The 14,137-nt window shown below is 42.6% G+C and overlaps 1 protein-coding gene across 4 annotated transcripts in view; it reads left to right on the top strand.

The window, feature by feature from the left end:
* The window catches only part of SMARCA1 (SWI/SNF related, matrix associated, actin dependent regulator of chromatin, subfamily a, member 1), a 64,096-nt gene extending 52,849 nt beyond the window's left edge, over positions 1–11,247 (top strand). For 2 of the 4 annotated variants that reach the window (XR_774442.1, XR_774440.1), the window contains 2 exons: positions 6,588–6,753; positions 10,967–11,247. The gene's annotated coding sequence lies outside the window, so the exon portion shown is untranslated. The remainder of the gene's footprint in view (positions 1–6,587; positions 6,754–10,966) is intronic. The other 2 variants (XR_774441.1, XR_774443.1) reach the window with 2 other exon arrangements.
* The last annotated feature ends 2,890 nt before the right edge of the window (positions 11,248–14,137 follow it).

Raw genomic sequence — 14,137 nt, 5'->3', positions numbered from 1 at the left:
TCATCCTTAAACTCCTAGCACCATGTTTAGTATGCTTGGAGTGTGTCCAATTTAGCTTGCACTGTTTCATAGGTTTACAATTTTCTCTCTGTGTCTGAAATGATCTAGCTGGAGACACCAGGAAAGTGCCAAGCATTAAGTATATAACAATTGTAATTCTTTTGACTGAAACCTGATTTGATTCAGTTGAAAATGACTTTAGTGTATTGGATTTACGGTTCATTTAACAAGTGCTGTAGATGTCAATACATTAGTGTAAACCTGATGCAGGTAGTAATTTGGTTTCTAATGAGGTTCCCCAGCAGTATCCAACTATGAAAAATGGGACATTCTTCAGTGAAGCACAAAGTGCACCTGGCTGATCGCAGATGTTGTCTGAGGCCCTGCCGCTTAACTTCCTGGGAGCGGGGTGGCGTTACGCCTTGCAATGGGCTTTAAAAATGCCTCGAACTGATACAAAGTTAGAAGTACAGATTGGGAAGAATAAAAGATTGCTCTTTAGAAGTTTTGTTTTAATTATAGATTTAAATTACAACTTTATCTCTTATAGTCTTAATTGTGCAGTTGTTGCAGATGCAAGATTTCAGGCAGATTTAATGGAACTGCAGCAGCTGAGATCAAGAGAAACCTTTTATTTTTATGGGGCTGCGTGATCAGACCTTCTCCTTACCTCCCCACTGTCTTCAAAGTGTTTCACTGAATGATCTTTCTGGTGAAGGATCGGTTTTATTGTATACTCGTGGGCTGTGATGGAAACAGGAGCAGTGCAGAGCGGCCAGGACAGAGAAGGCAGTGATGTCCCGCTGTCCCTGGACCCACCTCTTCCCTCTGGACGTGAGACAAGTTCCAGAAAAGCAGCTGTGGAAGACACAAGCGAGGGGGGATGCGAGACTGGGTGGAGGACAATATGGTCTAGAGGACAAAGTGCTCATATGGGCATTTGCTTCGCCAGAGGAGTAAGATGCTGTTTTGGAGAGGCGCTTGCCCGTGACGTGTTTGTTTTCTTAGGCTTTAGCTCTGGCCCTGGGGTGCCTGCGGCTGTGGGGTCCCTCCTTGGGCACCAGTGCTTGGCCTTGCCGCCGTGCCCAGGGAGTTTGCAGAGACGCGGGGCTCCACGCCAGCACCCTTCCAAGTCTTTGTCCCCTTTCAAGGCCGTGTGTGTGGCCGACAGCGTGTCAGGTCCCACAATAGCTCTTGGTGGCCCTTTCCCTGTGGGAAAGGCCCTTCCAGGCTGCCGGGCAGCCCAGAGGGCCACTGCTCTTCAGCGCAGCTTATGTGCTCACAAAGTATTTTTAAATTTTTCTATGCTGCAGCCCAGCAGGTAGCTTTTGTTTCAGCATTAAGCTGATTTCCACAGGTTGAGACGTTACTGATCAATATGAGGGTATATGAGAGCCTGACCCCAGCAGACTGCGTTGGTATGATTAAGGGTACAGAAGATATGTTCAATCCTACATAAAGCAGCCTTTCGCTGTCTCTTGATTCACTTCATGTCTCAGCTGGAAATACAACTTCTTTCTCTCCTCTATACTTCTTAATTTCCTTCCTTTGCTGTTATTTAGCAGCTAAGTGCTGTGTGCTGCAGTAGATAATGGAAGAAGCTGTTCAGAATGAAATGGCGTGGCATTTTATGCCCTTTTGTAAACTATATAAAATAAAGATGAACTTCTCTGCTTGTTCCAGACAAGGCACACCTTGCTGTGGGGTGTTGGCTCTCGTATTTTCCACTGGAACATGGCTGACTCCAGACAGCAGTGATTAGGAGTGCTTTTCCCAGCCTGTGTGTAGAGGTCAGCAGCTGTGGGGCTGCTTGCCCGCAGTCACCTTTAAAAGTGTCTTTTTGGGGTTTATCCTCTCCAGAGGAAGGACAAACATAATAAACTGAATTCACTTACTGCACAGAGGTGACTCTGAGGTAATGTGAGTGCTCAGTGCTGCAGTCTCTGTAAAGATGCTGCAGTCTGCAAATGGTGCTGTAGATGGGAGCCCTTAAGAAAATTATTCCAAAGTAGCTTTTAAATCAAATGATCAAATTCTGGGTAGACTTTTTTCTTCAGAATTTAAGTGACTAAAATTTCAGTAAGCTTAGTTTTCCCTTGGAAATTAATAAACCTCAATTGAATTAAGGGTACTTTAGTTCTGAGGGAGAGCGTCCACACAAGGACTTAATGCAGTTTAACCAAGCCTTTGAATTTGTGGTTTTAGACCTGATTAGCCTCCTGAAGTGTGCCCAGGTCTAGGCAAGTCCCTAGTTTTGTGTTCCTCTGCTTCAGAGAGACTTTATCTTCTCCACCGTGGCACTGACTCGGAGGGTGGCAGACAATAGCTGCGCCATACTTCTCTGCAGTAGACTGTCACTTGAGCTCCGCTTTTAGGTTTGCTGGGGAGAGTAAGATGCTGGACAACATGTTTTAAGCAATTGTTCAGTCTTAAATATAGAATACACAAAAGCGCAGAACTGCTTTGACAGGGTATTAAATATTAAGTTTAACATATCAGAACTACTTAACACACTTAGCTGCTATGAAATAGTGTACATATTTATAGATCTCCCAAGTCAGCTGAAGCCAACAGTCTGTTTTCACTCTGGCATCTCAGTTGAACAATTGCGCTATCTAGGTCTACTTCCAAACAGATCAATTAAAAGCTCCTGCAAAAGTTACTGGGAGATAATCATTATTATAGGGAGGGGGATGCACCATATAATAATTCCTATGCAAATTTCTGTCCCTGTGCCTAATGCCATTAACAGCTACTAGTGACATTTGATGCCAGAATGTGATTCATTTCAGTTAAGAAGTTCTGTCTATGTCCGCATTCATTTGGGATTTATTGTTCTAGCTGGTGGAAACGACTGTAAACTGCTAGAAGGGATTTCTCACTCTGTTGTGTTTGTCCTGAGCCAGGAGAAGGTACGGGCCAGGTTCTGACTTGCAGTGTTCTGGTGTGAATGCAGGTCATCTGTTGGTCATGGTACCGCAGAAGACTAAAATTCAGCTGTTGGTGGGCAGGACTTTGCTAGTGAATTTTACAAATTCTTCTGTGTTCACTTTGGAATAACTTCTGTTCCTAACAAATGTTTTATTGCCTTTCCTTCAAAAGGTGGCTTAGAATTCTGGGTTTTTTTTAAATGCTTTTTTTATTATTATTTTTTTTATTTACAATCTTTGGAAATAATAGACAAATTCTAACAACTGTACTTGATTGCTTTTCCTATGGCACCCTGATGCAATGCAGAGAGGACTTGTGCAGTTCTCTGCACTCTCTTTTCTCCAGGAACAAATTCTTCTCGGAATTTACAGGCAGGTTGTGTATGTTAGTTTTATTATCTCATTTTGTATATTCCTGTTTAATGAATCCAGATGTAGTTAATAGTATGGGCTTACCTAACTGTTAAACTAAAATAGGAAAACCTTACCTGTTGGAGGTTCAAAAGGTAGAGTTCACATCTTAGCACCTCTCTCAGCTCACCACTCCTGCCTGGGATGGAAGGAACTGCAGCCCTGCAGCAGCAGACTGCTGGCCTGCCTGAGTAATGCTTTCCTTCAGGATTTGCAGCAGACAGCAGCTTTCTGCCATCGCTGTGTGGCATTGGTATGGCCACCAGGTAACAGTACCACCTGCACAGTGTTTTGTAGCAGCCAGGACCTCTGCCTCTGGTGATTTTGTGTCCTCATGCCTTTTTTCTAGGTCTGAGCTTGCAGTACTGTGAAGTTAGGACAGAGCAGAAGTACCAGTGCGGTCATCTCCTAATGGTCCAAAATCAAGAGAGAGGTCAAACCAGTCACAGACTTACAATGCATAAATTCAGGTGAAGTTATTTTTCTTGTCTTCATCTTTCTGCTTTTGTAATTCCTGTTTTCTAGGCTTTTAGGAAGCTACAAATGAGGTGAATTTTTTGGTCAATCTGCTTTAATGACAGTGTGGGTCTGACGCAACCTCAGGTTTCCGAGCACTGGAAATTTGGAATAAAGAGCCTTGTTTTTCATATCTGAGAGCTGGGAATACTGCTTCTTTCCTCCTGCTCCCTTTTATCATGCAGCTTGACAGAAATATTTTGTTTGTTATTTAAAAAAATGTATTTGTTAAAAGTTAATATTTTTTTTCTTGTAAGACTCATCCATCCTGGTATTACATTAGCAATTCTACTTTGTTCTTCTGTGAAGCAAGTTTCAGTTTACAGGTACATCTGCTTTTCATTCCATGGCTTAAAGAAAGTCATCAGGAAAATCTTAAAACCTACTTAATGAAGCCTTTTAAATGCTCATCCTGCACTTTTGAGTGAAGTGCAATTTATATTTCATAAAAGTAGAAGCTGAGCTGCAAGCTGTAAGTAATTATCGTATAATTAAATGTCTACTATGAAAGAAATGAAAACTCAGGCTTCTTGGGAGGCTTCTGCGACTCGTTTATGCAGTCACAAATTAAATTACATTTCTTTACCTTATGAATGTTCTGGAGGTACATTAACCCGGTTTGGAGATGCACCTCTGAGACTGCTAAGCTGCTTTGAAAGGGGAAGGAAGTTGATCAAATCAGTAATTCCATGGGCCAGGAAGAAGAGCACGTAAATATCTGTGATGGGTTCTGCAAATGTGACTATGCTTTTCTTGTCCGGAAACATTTGCAGCTAATAATGAAGAAATCAACCCCTATGTGAGCAGTAGCTTAAGCGAACTGCTGTGCTATTAGGTTACTAACTGGTGCTCGGGTTTCAGTGCACATGGTCTTTCTCTTCAGGAGAGAAGAGTATTGTCAGTTTGTTGAGAGTGGGATGGGGGATGTTGGATATCAGGAAATCTGGACAGACATCCAGATTTCCAACTCTTCATGTATTTAGACTTCCTACATGTTTAGTTAAAATCCTCTTCCACTACCCAAGGAGGGCAGTGAATTAATAGGCGGTGCATCTGCTGGGGCTTGCAAGGAGGAACCTCAGCCCTGGATGTGAACACTTCCTTTCATGTCACAGGGGACTAACTCTACTTCTGTTAATAATTATTCAAATGATGGCATTGAATGAAGAAAATTTCATGGCAAGAAAGGAGATGAAGTAGTAGTATATCAACATGTGCACTTTGTATTCTTGCTGCTCATGTTGTTGGCATTTTAGGGCTGGCGGGATATACCTGGTTCAGTTTTACCTGAATGTGGGAAAAGCTGAATTATTTAAAGACAGGAAGCCCTGTCTTGGAGCTGTTCTAATTTAAGGAGCTGCTGCAATAACAGTCTGTTATGGCATTATGCAAATGACGAATGAAATATTTTCATGTGCTGATGGAATTAAAGCACAGTTTCTGTATGACTTAGCTTAAAGAACAGGAAAAGTGAATGTTTTGTCATATTTTTGCAGTGTATTGAGCTTGCATGAAACTTTACTACAAAAAGGACAGTTTTAGTCATGGCTCTCTGAGAAGTTCCAGTACTGTGCTGCTGAAGGGGCTTCTCTTAAGTCAAGTGTTACTAGACCACAAGAGCATCATTTTTGTCTCCTCAGATGAAGATGAAACTCCTGGTGCCCCCAGTGTACAGTACAGTGATAGTTAAAAGTCTCAATTCACAACTGTATACAGTGGGGTGATGACAATGTAATGGTATCCTTTATGGCACGTCAAGGGGACATATAATCGGTGTTGGCTTTTCTTTTCCCTCTCACTTTTTTCCTAAGGTTAACTACTTAACCTTGACTTCAGGCTGTATTTTTTTCCTCATTACATTTCTCCATTATACATTATTTGGTTTGGTTACAGTCACTAGACTTTAACTGCTCTGACATATTAATTTTTAAGGGCATAAATGACTTCATTAAAATAATGTCCTTCAGATAAGTGTACTTGGCACTGTGATTGGAAGTGGACAAAAAGAAATATGAAGCATCAGCTCCTCTACATTAGTAATATATTATGGGAACCAAAAACAGTACAACATGTATTTAAAAAGCTTCCCAGTTAACTTTTAGAAGTTCAGTCTGTAGCCTACATCCTTGAATCGCTTATGTTCAATCATTTGTACAACTGTCAGGATTTTCTTTTGTAATGTGCTTTTAGTCAAAGCTTTGTTTTATGTTTGGAGTCTTCCTTCATTTGTATGCTACACTGGTTTCTTAGTATCCCTGCTTATTCTGTGTTATTTCTTTGCAATAAATACCAGCTTGTTATGAATCTGAAACAAAGAGGAGCACTGGCTGTTGGATCCTGATATGAAATGTTTATTGGAAGTATATTATAGTTCGAGTAGGTGATTGGGAACTGCAGCTGCTCTCCTGTTCCACTTCTAGACTCCGTTCTTCTCTGTCTCTAGCACAGAGCAAGCCATGTTAAATATATTCTGCTAAAAGGTGGACGTGGTCTCAGCTGGTGTATTGTGCTAAGAGGAGTGGGGACGGCAGGTAACTACTCCAAACGAAGCGTTATTCTTTCTGTAATGGTCCTGCTATACCCCTTGCCAAGAAGTGTACTGTAAATACCAGTGCATCTTACGGCAAACCTTTCAAGTAAGATAATGGGGTGACAAGTGCAGTAGTTACAGTGGCTTGAAACTTCCGTCCAGATCTCTTAAGTTTTCCTTTCTGGTTTCCTTTCTGCCAGACCCTTCTCTTCCCCCCGTGCTGTCTGTGAGTGCTCCCAGAGCCCCGATGTCACCTTGCCTGCAGCTGGAGGGGGATGGCATAAGGCTGCCTTGCGGACTCCCCGCTCAGCCGAGACTCCTGTGGCATCTCGTCAGCTTGTTTCGAGGTGACCTGAATTGAACACGGTATTTCAGATATGTACTAGTGCAACTGAAAGCTTTTAGCTGAGTGATGATTTCTGCTTACCCTTCTCCAGGGCTGTCCTTAGCTCTTGGAAGGGCTTTTAGCTTTCTTCATTAATCAGCAAGTTCGTAGAAGTAAAATGCTTTGAGATTGTAACTGGTCCAATGGGCCTATGGACGGGTGCGTGCTGGAGGGCACGTCCTAAAATCCAGTGTTACCAAGCAGTATTTTTGCCTCGTGCTGGCAGCTGAGGAGGGCCGGAGCTGAAATTACAGCCTATTTGCCTTGTCTCCCCCGGAGCCTCACAGCATGTTCGATGAACGTAGCTGGCTGCTTTGGGGTGATGAGGCCGTGGCCACTTCCTTCATTTCTTCAAGAGTAGCACTGCAAAATGAGGTATATAAATGCTGGGCTGCTGCAGATTAAAAACATCTCCTAAAAAATAAAGTTAAAATTGAAGCTGACCCAAGTTAAAAAGCAATTTTCTGAGAATGTAAAGGCATAAAGGAAAGTGCCTGAACATGATTTTAAGTGGGCCTGTGAATGTGCAAGATAGGTGGCAGGAATAAAAGGATGCATGCATCAGTGGGGTGCTGCAGATGGAGAGAGCCCTAGAGTCACATGCTAGGAGCAAATTTCAATTAAATAAGCATACTTCATGTAACTATTGAATTCTGTCGGGATAAATGGATTTTAGAAGAATATATGTATTTTTTTGAAACCATGAAGTCACCTGATAAGGTAGTAATAAATCTGTCAGAATTTCTACTTTGACCAAAGCTGAGCTGTAATATGGGATTCATTTCAATACCTAAAGCCATTTTGGGGTGGGAAGAGACTTTACCGGCTTTGGAATTAGATTTCTCTGCAACAGGTATTACGTTCTTGACCCCACATCATTGCCTTTGAGGAGCAACAGTATTTAAAATCCACTGTAACACAATAAGCCTGAGCTCCAGCCACGTGTGTGCTGTGCTGCTATAATACAGCACTGATGGTGGCTGTTGTTAAGGCATTGAACATATGTGAGGTAAACATAGGGCTTTCTTCAGGAATAATTAATAATTTAATCTCTGTGAAGTAGAGGTTGCACTTCATTTATCCCAACTATACTTTGATTTTTCTCTTCAGCCCATTTTGGCTGGGATCTCTCCCATTCTGCCCTCCTCACCCACACAGGTCGCCTTTATAATAAGCTCTTTCAGCAAAGACCAGCTTTATTTCTTTCAGATTGCACTAAGCCTTTAGTTCTTGTAAAAAATAATTGTGACTTACTGTAAAAGACATTCTCTGATTGAACAGGCTACCTTTAAGAAAATGGCATGATGAAGAGCTGCAGTCCCTGCTGTGGCTGGTACGAAGTGGTACCTGCTTTGCTATAATCATCACTCCCAGGCCAGGCTGCAGAGACTTGGGCTCATGTGTCAGTACGTCTGCGAACGCGTGTGAAGCTGCAGAGAGTCACAGTGAATTAATTTGCTGTTTGCTTCTGCTCCTTGCTTCCAAGTCTGCCACAAAGCCTTGGACCTGGCTGACACTAGAAGGTACTTGCCTGTATCCCCGTGTGTGCTGACCTGTTGCAGTACACCAATCTATTGTCTTTACGCTGAGCAAAGTCGGGCTTGTCCAGATCTGCCCCGAACCAAGATAAACCAAATCAGCAAAGCACTTGGGGATTTCTTAACTGGGTCTAAAATGGGGCTTTCACTGCTGTAACTAGTATTTTCCATAAAGAGCAGTATTCACCAAGCCGTGTTTTCTGTGAATTTGTATTTTATGCTTGAATTTCCTGTGTATGTGTAATTTTGAAGACTTTTTCCTGCAGTTTGGATATCGCTAGAGTCTCCCTTGTATGAATTTTCTGGTGCCTGAGAGACAAAGTCCATGGTACCCACTTTCCCTTGATGAAGCTGTCAGGGTCTGTCTCTTCACAGCCACTTGGGTTCAAACCCTGTGTGTTATTTGAGTGAAACTGGACAATGGGGATCAGAATTGTTAGTGGAGGAAGAACAGGAAGACGTACAGAATGATTAAATGGGACTAATCGTTCAGAATATTCACATGATTATAAAGTAATCGTAAGGAAATCTCATTCCAAAGTACTGGAGGAGTGCATCTAGAAAGAAAATGGCTTCCTCCCTTCTGCACATGTTCTTTAATAGGAGCAATCATAGATAATGGATCACTGGTTTTAGGCAGTCCTTTCTCTGGATTTCCACTGCATCTTGTTTTGTCAGTGGAGGATGGGGTTTATGAAAATCTCCTTATTACAAGTACAACCCTGCTTTCTTACCCTTTCAAGATCTTGCAGCAGGAGAGACAAGCTGTCTAATGGGCGATGACTCCAAAATTGCACCCACGGCCTTTGGGTCTCTGCTGTTCTGTGTGCGAAACTGGGGTGAAGTTTGAAGATTTTACAGCTGACAAAGATTTGTAAAATTCAGGGGCCAAAAGTAGAGAATAACACAGAGTGTACTGCCTGGCAGTCAACTGCTACCCCTTCTGATGTGAGCAGTTGGTCAAATACGGAGTCGTGTGGGTTGTTTCCATTAGTAGGATTTGATGAAAGGACTCATTTATTTTTGATGCACTTTTTTATTTAAAAAGAATGCATAAAGTTCCATTTTATTAAGCATGGCAGGAGCTGAACAGTGGGAGGCAGACATTTTCTCGCTCGCCTTTGCATTTTTTAAGTCCTTTTTAGCAAATCCGAAAAAGCCTCTAAGTAGCTGTTGGTGTTCATCCAGGATGCATTCAGGTTTCCTTGTGCTTTCTCCCCACCACCCTGGTCTCTGCTGCCTCTCTTTCTTGGGCACAAAAGTCATTTATAAAGCAGTAGCTAACAAAAATCTCTTGAACTACGTGGGCTTTGTGTGTGACTTTTTTGGTTTCTCTCTGGAGCGTTACCATTGTTTCAGATGCCTAAATCTGTACCTAATTTCCAAAGAATGACCTGGTACCCCGGAGTTAATAAACATTCCTCATCACAGAATAAACTCTCTAATATATGCCCCAAACATGGTTTAGTATATTTATTTCCAAACTAATATAATGCTAAAGGTTATTTAACTTTTTTAGCATTTTCTGTAGTGTTTACTTGTTAGTAACCAAGAAATCTATTTTCAATGCTGAGTATTGCTGACATTTAAAAGGGTCTGAGTGATGTTTTGCTGATGGCTTGTCGTGTGTCCTTTAGCCGAGCTTGCTGCAGCAGCATGGGAAAAAGAGGTCTCCTGGAAGATTTGTGATTCCCCTGGAGTTTCTCTTCAGAGCCAGTCATTTTTGTGCCTGGGGGAAAGTTCTGGCTGGATGTATCTCATATGGACAAGAGGTTGTGATGACTCTCTGACTGAATAACAGGGCTGAGCTGTGCCAGTGCCGGCTCAGCAGAGTCCTTGGCACAGTGAGGGTGACCCCCTCAACCTTTCCCCAGACTGGTGTGAGGCTGTTGGTGCATCCACGGGGAGGCACTTTCTCCGTAGACGATACACAGTTTAGGAGCTGCACGGGTGCCTCGTTTCAGCTGTGGTGACTCAGAAGTTGCCAGAGAGCCGTAAGGCTGGGCGATGAGCTGTTTTTTCCAAAATTAGGGGGTGATTGCAGCCTGGGGCTTTGAGCTGGGCACTGTGAAGGGGGAGTAGCTGCTGTGGGCATGGGTCAGGGTTTGGCGTGACAGACTTGGTGCTCAGGTGTCCCAGTGACCTCTGGTGAGTCAGGTCCCTTGTTGGTGCCTGAGTAAACTGAGGTTTTACTCCATTGGATAAACTGAAGGTAAATGCAGTAATACCAGCAGAGTATTGCAGGGTGCCAGCGAGGGAAGGTATGAGAGCTGTAAGCTGTACACCATGGATTTACAGGGGTTGTAGACTTCAGAACTGATATTTCTAAAAGTGGTGCTTAGAACATTCCCCCTTCCCAGGCCCTTTATCCTAAGTGTGCTTTTAGTCAGTCTTAGCACAGGAGTGAGCAGTTCTGCAGTAATTCTCTAGTTCGGGCCCAAGACATCAAAAAGATGCAGAAAACAGAAAGGATGGGAGCCAGACGTGGCCTGGGAAGTAAACAGGAGATGCCACATAGACCAGCAGGAGGGGAAGGACAAGAAAAGTGGTAATTTGCCCCAGCATAGCGTAAAGGGTAACTGTGATGGTTAGAGAGATGAAATGCAAGGAGAGGTTGGGTTCTTGTCATTTTTACTGATCGTTAATTCATCCACAGGGATGACTATCAATCAGCACGGGCCGCTGGCTGTGCTGCAGCCCAACTCCGCAGGCGTGTCAGCCCCACGGACCGCACCGCCGCCTCCAGCAGCACCTACCAGGATAGTGAGCAGAGGTCTGTGCTGGATGCCCCTCGTCCTGCCTGGGACACAGCCAGAGACCATGTTGGATGCTTTGACCTGGATTTTGTGCACCTAGACGTTTGATGTACACCCAGCCCTCTGAGTGCAGCCTGCACCAAGTGGATATCACTGGGGTTAAATTTTGAGGCAACCTGTGATGGTAATTCAGCATAACACTGGGGAGTCAAGGTAGAGAGAGATGTCCCAGCTTTATTTTTATCCTGTAACATGCAAAAAATTTAACAGTTCTAGCGGATTCCGATTTCAGAGCGACTGACAAGTATTTTCTTCCCCAAATTTAATTTGAGCTAACAATTCTTTAAGCACTCCAAGCTAAATTGGCCATGGCACTGTCAGGTTGGCTTTAAGTATTGCCTTTCCCACTCCTGGTAGCTGGAACAGTTGTGCTTTTGTTTTACAATTAATATTTTGATGAAAACTTGTAAGGTACTGTAGGCATAAATATTTAATATCTTCTCTCCATGTTTCTTTATTGCTGAGCTTAGTGATAAGTTAGTAATTCAGACTTAAATGCAGATAAAACAGTAATGTGAACAGTTTAAATCTGCATTTTTCCAAAGCTCCTGTGGTCAAGATGACTGCGTTCTAGCAAGAGTATTGCTATTTAAAATTGTTTACCTCTACACTTCAGCTGAATGCTGCTGTATATGATAAATGAGGTAAATAAAGGTGCCTTTCGGGTCCCAATAACTGCACAAGAAACCTAATCATTCTCACTAACATAAAATAATTTAACAAATGGAACAGTGCCATAGCAGCCTAATAAGAAATTTCTGAATACTGCACCACATATGGCCAAAGCCTCTTGAGACATAGTTCAAGCTTTTTTCTTTCTTCCCCATTTATAGTAGGTTTGTTTCATGTTTAATGTGGAATAAAACTTTGTGGGCAGCATCCCACATTTTGTTTTTTCAGTATATTTAGTTTTTGATCTGGACACGAAACACTATTAGTTACCTTTGTGCCATGATAACTGGTACCACTTCACCTTATGGGTAAAAACCATTGGAATTCATGGCACTGTTCCTTGGGAGAGGGCAGACTGCTGACATAAGGTTCAGATTTTCATCTCTTTAGAGGCACACCTGTGTCACTTAAGCCAGATAGAACGATGCCTTTAAAGGCAAATGTTAAAGCCTGTGTCCCACGGTCGCTTCTTCCTCCTTTCCTTCCTTCTTTGGCTCCCCCAGAAGAAAGTAATTTCTGAGCAGATGGAGATATTACTATTTAATAAGAGTAATCTTTGCGCAACACTGATGGGCTTTTGCTAGCCAAGACAGTGTCATTTGGCTTTGTATTTTTAAATACTGTTATTCTTAACAGCATTACCATTTGAGGAAAAAGAAGTTAATCTACGGCTTTGTTAGCGTGATCTGGGTTATCTCCTGTGGAGATGCATTTGCGAGGCTTTGGTCTGAGGGAATTTGTCTGGAATTTAAGTACTTCTACTGCTCGCTTAAGCAGGATAAACATCTTGGGTTTTTGTCTAGAGTACACACTGGCAGAGAGCACCAAACAGAGATTTAATAAAATTTCAAATTCCTCTCCAAAGCACAGTTTAGTTGCAGGTTTTGTATGTTTATCTGAAGAGTCAACTTGTGCCCTAATCCTACACTTTGATCCACTTTGTAAGCCTTTCTGTCTTGTCTTGCAGATGCCAATGTATCTCATGTAGAAATGCAAATAAAAAGAGTTGAGGGGAAATGCAACTTTATTAGAGCCTCGGGATCCTCAAGAAACGTTTATCCCAAAGTCTGCTGGTTAAAACAAACATAAGAACCATCTGTAAGAGTGTGTCTCAATTCCAGCTGTTTGAATCCAACCATTACTTGAAATCTATGGATACTAAAATCTCCTCGGCCTCGTTACATCTTAATTGTAAGAGAGGCTGGATGTTGCTGGTGTGTTTTGCACAACCTTCTCCAGAAAGCTTCTGGCAGCCGTGGCGATGAACTGTTCCCAGCGGAAGAGTGGCAGTCGGATACACCATCACCTTGCACCACTCCAGCTTCCCGCGAGCGTACGTACACTCGCAGCTGCGACTGCCGAGTTCAGCTTCCCAGCTACGGGTGCATTTAAAATCACTTTTGTGCCTTAAAAAAAACAAGAGCTGTGTTTCATTAACACATCATGGTGGAAGCACAGATGGTGCATTTTAAAAACAAACCAGGAAACACTTTAAAGTAAATGAGGAGCTGTTATTCTCTCCTTTGGTGCCTATTGTAACCAAATGTTAATGGGCTTGGGCAGAGGCTGTGTACAGGCTAGATATTTCTGTCTGTGGTGTGATGGGAGCAAATGAAGACAAAGTGGGAATTAATCTAGCTATATCTGCCCATCCCAAGCACAAATACTCCCATCTTTGCAGAGAAGGAGTCTGAGTATTCCTGATGAGCAGCCCTGCCAGGAGGGCAGAGTGGGGCAGTGGCTGTAAATCCTGACTGTGAGCAACACCGATGAACTGACGTGCTGCTGAAAAAGGTTGCCTGGGAGTCCCTGGGTGGTTAGACACTACGGAAACGTTTTGAGAAGGCCAAATTAGGAATACCCTGTCATTAGGGAGCCCCACAGTTCAGAATGGAGCTGATGGGTGTGTTTTATGCTGATATTTTTCTGTCAAAGCCAAGCCTGTTTATGGGAAAATGGTTAGTTTCAGTGAATTTCCCATTTTTGAAAAGTTTTTCTTAAATGTACTTCCAGTTCAAGTGCATTTATAACTTTACATTTAAGGTATAATACAAAACAAACCTCCAGATATTACTGAAAATAAGGCCAAAGCCACTCAAAGGTAGTTTAAAAACTACTGAAGCAAATTTATTCAATAAGACCACTTCTTTTTTTTTTCTTAGATTTTTTTTTTCATTCAGTAGCATTTTTTAGACTTTGGACTTCTTGTCTAATGGATGAGTGTTGATCTTTATTTACTTTTTAATTCTCAAAATTTCTGTCGTGGTTTAAGCCCAGCTGGTAACAAAACACCACGCAGCAGCTTGCTCACTCTCCCCCCCACCCCCCGCGGCCACAGT

This window comes from Haliaeetus leucocephalus, unplaced genomic scaffold (assembly GCF_000737465.1).
Source record: "Haliaeetus leucocephalus isolate CR32 unplaced genomic scaffold, Haliaeetus_leucocephalus-4.0 Scaffold262, whole genome shotgun sequence".
NCBI classification, from domain to species: Eukaryota; Metazoa; Chordata; class Aves; order Accipitriformes; family Accipitridae; genus Haliaeetus; species Haliaeetus leucocephalus.
The sequence above is the reverse complement of the archived record's forward strand: the minus strand, read 5'-3'. Positions and strand labels throughout refer to the sequence as shown.